This window comes from Caloenas nicobarica, chromosome 2 (genome assembly GCF_036013445.1).
Source record: "Caloenas nicobarica isolate bCalNic1 chromosome 2, bCalNic1.hap1, whole genome shotgun sequence".
Classification (NCBI taxonomy): domain Eukaryota; kingdom Metazoa; phylum Chordata; class Aves; order Columbiformes; family Columbidae; genus Caloenas; species Caloenas nicobarica.
Genome location: NC_088246.1, coordinates 165821799 through 165831601, shown reverse-complemented (window position 1 = coordinate 165831601; position 9803 = coordinate 165821799). Strand labels below are relative to the sequence as shown.

The 9803-nt window shown below is 54.9% G+C and overlaps 1 long non-coding RNA gene across 1 annotated transcript; it reads right to left on the bottom strand.

Annotated features, from left to right (window-relative positions):
- Positions 1 to 3513: 3513 nt before the first annotated feature.
- LOC135985924 (uncharacterized) lies at positions 3514 to 5828 on the bottom strand. Its single transcript, XR_010605816.1, has 3 exons — positions 5755 to 5828; positions 4185 to 4339; positions 3514 to 3721 (listed from the first exon to the last, which is right to left on the bottom strand). It is a non-coding gene; the product is annotated as an uncharacterized LOC135985924 (long non-coding RNA).
- Between the last annotated feature and the right edge of the window lie 3975 nt (positions 5829 to 9803).

The following is a 9803-nucleotide window of genomic DNA, read 5'->3' as shown; positions in this document are numbered from 1 at the left end:
ACTTGAATTGCCATTCCCTCCGCCCATCGCCTCCCCGCCCGAAGCGCAAAGCCACGTGCCTATTGGGCGCGAGGTCTTGCGCTGTCTTTTTGTGCGTGCGTTTTCTTTTTCTTTCTCTTGTGCCACGTTGTCCAGAAAGGGGAAGCCGAGCGCGTGGGTGCCACGGCTCCACAGGGCTCCTCTCCACGGGGAGGGCGCTCGGGCCGGGAAGGACCCTGAGCCTGGCGTGGGTGGACACACCCCATCGCACGTACAGACACAGAACCCGCCGGGCCTCGCCCTGAGCTTCCGCACTTCTGCCAAAGCGGCACCCCGCTCGCCACGCCGCCGAGCCTGCAACCACACCTTAGCTCTGTTTTTAAACATCCCCCTGACAAAAGGGGGCTGCGCTGCTCCCGGAGAGACCGCAATACCAGGAACGGGCGCTGCACCGGAGACACGGCTCCAGGCCACAGACCTTTAGCCCACCTGCCCTAAGAGTCACACGCCTCTCACCAGCTTCGCGAGCTCGGCCTTGAGGGCAGGAGGGGGAAACCTAACTAAACACCTCCCCACCGCACTGGCCCATCCCGTTCCTCCTGTTCCAACGTCACGGTCACCCTCGCCACGCCTGCACTCACCTGCCGCCTATTTCGCCGCTCCGTTCCCCTCGCTCCCTCCCACCGTCCCGCCGCGCTCAGCGGGCACCGACACCCGGCGGGAGGTTCCCGCCTGTCACCTCATGCCCCTCTGCCGGCTCCGGGGACCTCACGAAGGACTGCCCTGCCCTGGACCGCCTCCCTCCAGATCCCCGGGAGCCGGCCGCAGCGAGAGCTCTGCAGCCTCCCGTCCCTCGCCCCGACGCCCGTCCCGTTCATTCCCGGTACCCCCCCGAGACACCACGGACACGCTTGCCAGGGAGCTAGCTATTCCAACCGGATTGAGTCGGCGCGCTCTCATTGGCTGCTTTCCACCCCACCGCGCTGCCCTCCTATTGGATACTCCTTCCCGCGCTCCGCCCCCACAAGCCCACGCCTGAGCCGGACCTGACTGAGGACTGCGCCCATTTGGGCATGCGCAGTAGCGACCTCACCAGCACCGCCCCTTCGCCAACCTCATTGGCTGCCTACGCACGTCAATCGCCATTCTCTCCGCCTATCAGCGCTCCGCCCCTCAACCTCGCTCGCGCCGTCTGATTGGCCCGCTCTGCATCCTCACTCGCCTGCTCGCCGCCCTGCGGGGACCCCGAGCGCATTTGGCCGTGCAGCTTCAAAGACAGAAACTAAAAAGCAAAGAACAAACCACCGTCATTCGCTTATCCTAAAAAGGTGTGCGGATGCCTACCCACGCCACAAAAAACCCTTAGCTTTCATTTTCCTCCAGCACTACAATTGCACAGGTGTGAACTCGTAAAATTAAACCATCCATCTCCCAGACACACGCTTCGAACTTGACTACGGTGGGTTTCTGTTTGTCTTACACCAACGGACTTGCACATTTGTGAGCAAACACATTCATTTTGAAGCACAGCCCCTCCCGGGGGAAAAACACGTCTTAGTCATTGAAAAAAATAAAATCCGACTTGGAGCTCCCAAACATTAGGGAGCAGCGGGGAAACAAACGAAAGCGAAGACCAACAGCAGCATCGTAAAGTAGTATTCAGCTTCAATTCTGATCACGTACTCAAAAGCCTCTCTCAGCCCTACGAACGATTAGTCCTTTTCTGGAAGGACACTTTTTTACCTGAATGTCCTCAATTGAAAACTCCAGTAAACAGAACGGGGATCGAGCCGCAGGACAACACGCCATCGACATATTAACAAGGAAAAAAACCCACAAGTAAACCCCAGGTTCGATTACTAGTTTCCATCCCGTCTCATTCCTTACATTTCAACTGGCACCCAGGTGCTCCAAAATTAACTATGCCCATGCCGCTTCTCACTAAAAATTCAGTTCTACGTTTAAACATTCAAGGCTATTTCCAGTGTGCCCATAAATTCACTGTGAACAAAGACAAGAGAAACGCTCGACCCTAAGGAGCGCCGGCCGGCAGGTTTCTCCCCCCTCTGCCCGGGACCGAGAAGACGCCGCCACCGCTGCCGCCTCCTGCCGCCCCCCACGCCACCGCAGCGCGCCCGCTTCTTTTCACACCCCCGGCCCTTCTTCTTGACCCGTGGGCAGCTTCAGCTGCCCTGGAACGCGCTTTCCCAGAGCCGCGCGGACGACAGACACGCATACCCACGTACACTTCCCCAAGCCTAAGCGTAGCCAGGATTCCCTTCCTCGCCCTCAACGTTTTTGTTCAAGAGTCCAGCAGCTCACCTGTCCTCGCGAGCTGCCTCGCTGCAAACAAGCGAACAGAAAAGAAAAAAGAAAGAAAAGAAAACAAGAAAAGGAATGATCTCTCCCAGGCAGTTTCTTGAAACAGCCGAGAGATTATAAAACTGCACGTGTCTTTTCCAAGCAGAACGAGCCTGTGATTCCACGAAAAAGGAGGGCAAGGAGCAGGTCAGCTTGTCAGAGAAAGACAGGGACAGGGAGCAAGACAAGGCGACACAGAGAGAGAGGCAAAAGGGACAGGGAGGCAGGGCAAAGGGAAGGAGAGGCCAAGATCAGAGACAAGCAGCAGGACACAGACGGTGGGGAAAACTCCTAAAACGGGCAGCGGGAGAGACAGACCAAGGAGAAACGGGCGCCGGGCCACGGGACAGGGAGCGGGGCAGAGCGTCACGGAAACAAAACCAAAGAGGGAACGGGACAGAGAAACGAGGGGAAACGCAAGGAGAAGGGCAGAGAAACAGGAACGGGGGCGGGCAGGGAGCAGGACCGAGAGATGGAGCGAGGAAGGGAAAAAAGGACGGGGGCAGCGTGCAGGGAGAGAAACGACGACAGGGAGCAGGACAATAGCATGGGCTGCAGGACAGAGACGGAGGAATTGCAAGAACACAGACACGAGGAGCACCACAGAATGACAGCCAGGGGAAAGAGGCACAGAGAGCGGGACAGCGCCGGAGCGGAAAAAAACAAACCAAACCAACGGCGCTGGGCCGCTGGAGAGAGATACGCAGAAAGAAAAGAACACCCAGGAAGAGAGAAAAGAAAGAGGGGATGGCTGGCTGGGGGAGGGAGGGGAAAGCAGTTAGAAAGGGCGGGAGAAGGACCGCCACAGAACAACAGAAAAGCCAGCGAGGCCAGGCAGGGCAGGGGGGCCGTGACACTGCTTGTCTAGCAGTATAATCTGCGATCTGCCAATTTATTTCCAATTTCCTGATCACCGCTCCCTTTCGATGCCCTTTGCAACGCACGATGGCAACTTTTCTAGCAACGGCACAGCTTCCAACAATTGGAGTATCATATTTAATCTGTCTTCCTTGTGCCATTAATAAACTTTGTTCTTTTCAAATGGCACGCACCATTCTAAAAACATACTTTGAAACAGTGCAAATATTAACCTTCTTCTCTTTGGATAATTCTAAAGCTCGTGTGAGCGCAGCTTTCTGGGCAGAAGTCTCTGCAGGTAAAGGTTTAGTTTCGATTACCTTGGGGGTAGTTGTCACCGCATGCCCGGCTTGACGTACTCCTTGCTTTACGCAGAGCTGCTTCCGACGGTGAACCAGGAGCCTTCAGCATCCTCCAGTGGCCGGCTGGTCCTTTAGATCCGGTCCGCTGGAGTAAACAGCTTCTGTTGTTTCCCAGCAATCGGACACCACAGGCTCCGAAACAGATCCACTGAGGAGAGAAGCTGGATTGACAATGTCAGTAGTAGCAATATTTCCATCATCTTGTTCCACCCACACGGCCTGGTATTTCAGGGGACGCTAATACAGTCATTTGCTGTCCCACAGTGAGCTTACGAGCTTCCCGCACGTCGAGCGCGACAGCTGCCACGGCTCAAAGACAGCCAGGCCGGCCTTTGCTCGCTTCGTCTGGTTGCTTAGGGAAGCAGACAGCAGCTCGCTTAGGAGACCTTAACCGCTGTGCCGGAACACCCAAAGCAATACTTTGCCTTTCGTGTGAGTACAACCAAAATGGTTTGGTGACACCTGGGAGGCCCGGGGCCGGAGCCCTCGCCAGTTCCTTTTTCAGTTGCGAAAAAGCCCTCCCGGCTTCTCCCGTCCAATTCAACTCAGAGCTGTTTTCTTTCAACAGTTCGTACAAAGGCTTTACTGAGAGTCCAGCATTATAAATCCAAAGCCCGCACCAACCTGTCCTTTCAAGAAACGTCCGCCCGCAGCCCTTTTACCGTCGCCGGTTCCGGCGTCCGGCAAGCAGGTTCTTTCCGCTCTGTCCCCAGCTCTCGCCGTCCTCCGGAGATCTCCAGTCCCAGATAAGTCACTCGGTGCCGCATCAGCCGGGCCTTCTGTTGGGAAACCCGATGCTCACTTAATCGCAGAAAATCAGTCAGCTTACAGTCCATTGCACACAACCCTCTTCGGGTTTTGTGCCTATAAGGAGACAACAAAGTCCCGTTGTCCGGAAGAGCTTCCCAGGCGTCACGTTCTTGTGCTAACTGGTTTCCGAAAATCACAGGGCTGCTCCTGAATCCCCGGGGTGACACGACCCGGGTTAATTGGGTCTTTCTCCCACTAAAGGGATTTTCCCACTCAGAAGCAAAAAGCTTCTGACTCTCTTTGGCTAATGCAAGACAGACAAAGGTATCTTTGAAATCCAACACAGCAGACCATTTGTGATTATCTCGCCATTTATCTAACAATGTGTAAGGGTTAGCTACTACCGGGTGTCAATCTGCGGTAATTTTGTTTATTGCTCTCCAGTCTTGCACTAACCTATAGCTTTTACTGTCTGGTTTCTTTACAGGCCGGATTGAAGTGTTCGCTTCTGACTCACCTTCTAGCGGCAGCCCAAAATTGCAAAAAGTTACCGGTCATTTCTTTTACCCCTTCTCTATCCTCTAATTTCAGAGGATATTGTCTAGTTCTGACTGGTCCAGCTCCAGCTTTCAAATTAATTTTCGCTGGTTCTGCATTCTTTGATTTACCAGGAACTGCCGAAGCCCATACCCCTGCAAATACTTGATCCAATATTTCCCGAGCTATTTGGCTTTGCTTGTCAGTTTGAATGATTGCCAATTAAAATCTCAGCTCTTTTGTCTTGAATCTCACTTTCCTCCATTTGAATGTTATGATCGCTTTCAATTGTTTTCATAGGTCTCGCCTTAGTAAGAGTTTTGGAGACCTAGGCATATATAAGAACTTATACATCCCGATTGGTTTTCCTAACTTATATTTGATTGGCCGTAAAAATAAAGCTTTCTCTTGTTGGCCAGTAGCTCCCACTACGGTTACAAAATCTTTATCTAAGGGTATCGTTTCCTGGTTCAAAATAGAACAAGATACTCCAGTATCAATTAAAAACGCCACTTCTTTCCTGTGTTTCCCTGGCTTTACTAGGACCGGTGCATCTGCTAGGCTGGATTCCTCAGGTTCCCGTCAATCAACTTCTGCCACTGACCATTACATGTCATCGAGGTTTCTCTATTCACGTTATCCCCAGGTGGCCCCCCAATCCTCCCGGTGAGCTAAAATACACCCTAGCGGGCTCTTTTTCGGCGTTTTTTCTGATTGGCTGCTTTCCACGCCACCGCGCCGTCCCATTGGCTGCTCCTCCCCGTGTTCCGCCCCCACGAACCCTCCTCGGGGCGCAGCCGCGCGAGGACCGCGCCATTGGGGCCCGTTTTCCCCACAAGCACGGCTCCCAGAGCCGACTCTCCGGGGCGGCGGAGCCGCAGCGGAGCCGGCCGGGCCGGGCACTCACCGGGGCCGCGCAGAAACGGCGACGAACGGCGGTGCGGCGGGACCGCTCCGGGCTCGAGCGGGGCGCGCACACGGCCACCGAGAGCGCCGCCCGCGCTTGCCAGCGGCCATCTTTGCGCATGCGCGTCGGGAAGCCCGCGGGACACGCCCCCTCCCGCCCGCCCCTTCGCTTCCCTTCCTGCAACCCGATTGGCTGCCTGTGCACGTCAATTTCCATTCTCCCCGCCCATCATCCCCCCTCCCCGTTTGCCCCGCGCTGCGCTCCGCTCCGCCCCTCCGGCTTTCTCGCGCGTCCTGATTGGCCCGCTCTGCACCGCCCTTCGCGTTCTCTCCACCCACTCGCCGGAACCTCCAGGCGATTTGCATAGCCGGCGCGGTTTGACATAGTTACAATCAGATCTATTTAGACCGAGGTATCTCTTTACACCAATTAATAAAGAGAAGATATGTATACAGGCATGAGAGAATATATGGAGATGATATATAATATCTATTGGGACTATGTAACACATAGTATTTACACATAGCTCTATCTACTCTACCCTTTTTTCTATTTTAAATTGCTTCCTATAAAAAATAATTTCTCATTTTCAAGTCCATCATTATTTAAATTTACAAATAGACAAGACGTTTGTATTTTTAAAACCCTCAACAGAAATTTTTTACATTCTAGAATCCTTTATATAATATAGTAGAAAAAGCTTTCATTTAAAAATCACTTTATATATACATGAATACCATTCTGCAATATATAAATACAAATGACAGATTTCTCTCTGTTTGGACATCTCACACTCATATTTACAGGTTTTAATACGTTTTATCCTCCCCCATGAATTTTCAGGCATTTTTGGACTGTGACCCCCTCTTTTCAGGGGGACTCCCTTTGACCCCAACTTACCTGCTCCCCCACCTGCATCACCAGCCCCCAGTCACGCCAGGGTGCCATAAGTGACACCATCACACAAAGCAAGGGAAACAGCCCCAACGGGCAGCTCCTTACTCTCATCATGCCATTTGCGTACGTGTACGTACCACAACCCCCAAAAAGCGCAGGGGGCTCCCCTAGGAAAACAAAGAGGGGGCAGCGCCCCAAAGAGTCGCAGCCCCCATCCCACAGGCCGGCAGCTGCCCCGCGGCACGGCGGGGACGGAGGACGGCACCACGTCTCCCGCTCGGGTTCCCCCGCCACGTTCCGTTCCCCTCCTGGGCTGCGGGATCCGTGGGGGACTACGGTGGGTCCGTGGAATCCCTGACGGAGGGCATGGGAACAGAAATCAGCCTTGAAGATACTAAGGCCTACACGTGAGAAAGATGGGAAGAAAGGAGTATCCAGAGATATTAAGGTGTACTCGTGAGAGAGAAGGGAGTAACATTGAGGATAGCAAAACTAGCCAATGAGATGTTAGTGCTGTAACTTGTAACCAAGAGTGAAGAGACAAATGAAATCATAAAACTGTATAAAAATGCACTTGTGGCAATAAATGGCATCTCCTACTTTCATCCTGGAAGAACTTGGTCTATATCGTTTGTCCGTCTCAACCGCAACACCAATCTGCTGAGCATCAGGCGTTCACAGCTCCCCCTCTGAAAAACAAAAATTCCAAATTAGAGTTCAGCGTCTGAAAAAAAATAGCGCAGAAGAAAGCAGAGGAAGTCAGTCGGAATACGGGAGAGGAGAGCAGCTGAGCTAACGGAGGATTTGGGGGAAATGGGCCACCTTGAAACACAAGGCATCATTTAAAAGCCAGAGCGATTTGAGCAATTCAAGACAACATTAAGACAAACTGACACCATTTGGGACACACTCAGCAGACACGGAAACGCTCTCGCTGACGCTAGAAAGCGTCTCGCCCCTTCCCTCCGGCACCGCCGCAGGAGACAACCCCAGCGAGGCCGCGGGACGGGCTCGCGCCGCCAGCGGGATCTGCGCTCACGGATCCGCCGCCACAGCTCCGGCCCTCGCCACGCTGCTGCTGCTGCTGCTGCTGCTGGTACGCATCCGGCTCAGTCAGTAAAGCTGAAAGCGTGCAGCTCCAGAGAGTGACACTAAAAAGTAAAGAACCAACCGTGGTCATTCACTTTATGCTAAAAAGGCGTGCGGATGGTTACCTACACCAGAAAAAACCCTTCTCTTTCATTCTCCTTTGGCATTTCCTTTGGCACGGGCGCCTGCGTCATCGCCCAGCGGCAGCGCTTGCTCGCCGTGCGCTGCAGTACCCAAGTTTCGCCACACGACGGCAGCACGGAGGCGCGCCGCGGCACCGCATTGGGGCGGCCGCCTGCAGTACCGCGCTTTGCCCACAGGACGGCAGCACTGAGACCCGGCGCGGCAGCCCCGGGCGAGCAGTCGGGCCGCCTTCCGCGGGAATCCCGCAAAAAAAACCCAAAACAAAACAAAACAAAAAAACCAGAGAGCCGCGGCAGGAAAGCGCCCCTGTCGCAGGGACGGACGCAAGTCCCGAAAACGAACACCGCCGCCCGCCAGCCCGGTGCCGGAAGGCTAACGCGCCTGGCTTGCTCTGCTGGCTGACGGCACCCGGAGGCAGCGCCTCTGAGTCCCGACCCCAGCTGTCCCCGGCCCGCGGCAGCATGCAAGCTCCGTTCCCCTCACTCCCTCCCACCGTTCCGCCACCTTCCACCGACACCACGGACACGCTTGCCAGGGAGCTAGCTATTCCAACTGGATTGAGTCGGCGCGCTCTCGTTGGCTGCTTTCCACCCCACCGCGCTGTCCTCCTATTGGATGCTCCTTCCCGCGCTCCGCCCCCACAAACCCGCACCTGCGCCGGACCTGACTGAGGACTGCTCCCATTTGGGCATGCGCAGTAGGACCACCACAAGCACCGCCCCTTCACCAACCTCATTGGCTGCCTACGCACGTCAATCGCCATTCTCTCCGCCTATCAGCGCTCCGCCCCTCAACCTTGCTCGCGCCGTCTGATTGGCCCGCTCTGCATCCTCACTCGCCTTCTCGCCGCCCTGCGGGGACCCCGAGCGCATTTGGCCGTGCAGCTTCAAAGATGGAAACTAAAAAGTAAAGAACAAACCGCGCTCATTCACTTATACTAAAAAGCTGGACGGATTACTACGTACACCAGAAAAAGCCCTTATCTTCCATTTTCCTCCGGCACTAAAATTGCATAGGTGTGAACTCATAAAATTAAACCATCCATCTCCCAGACACACGCTTAGAACTTGACTAGGGTGGGTTTCTGTTTCTCTTACACCAACAGAACTGCACATTTGTGAGGAAACAAATTCATTTTGAAGCATAGCTTCTCCTGGGGGAAAAACACGTCTTAGTGATTGGAAAAAAAAAAAAAAAAAAAACTGACTTGGAGCTCCTGAACATTAGGGAGCGGTGGGGAAACGAATGAAAGCAAAGACCAACAGCAGCGTGCCCATAAATTCACTGTGAACAAAGACAAGAGAAATGCTCAACCCCAAGGAGCGCCGGCCGGCAGGTTTCTCCCCCCTCTGCCCGGGACCGAGAAGACGCCGCCACCTCCTGCTGCCACCTCGCCCGTGCCCCTCGCAGCGGGGCTGCCCCACGACAGCCGGGGGCCTCTCTTTTTTTCCCGGAGGCCGGTCCGACCGCTGCCCCCCCCGCTTTCTGACGGCCACGGCCACGACCCCGCCCGCAGCGGCAGCGCCCCCCTCGGCCCCGCCCCGGCACGGGCACAGGGCGCCGCTTCCCAGCTGCAGTACCGGCCTGTGGCCACCAGACGGCAGCACCGAGCGCGGGCGCGCCGCGCCCCCCACGCCGCCGCGGCGCGCCCGCTTCTTTTCAGACCCCCGGCCCTTCTTCTTGACCCGTGGGCAGCTTCAGCTGCCCTGGAACGCGCTTTCCCAGAGCCGCGGGGATGACAGACACACAGATAAAAAATAAAAGCCTGACATACCTAAAAATATTTTTTTCCTACGGATTTCTTCTAGACTAATAAAATATATCGCCTTTCTCTGTGCCCTGTGTCTTGTTTGCAGCAATAATTTGGCTGAGCAGCAGCCAGGCAGGGGTTGCTGCTCTGGATGCTTCACATCCTTCAG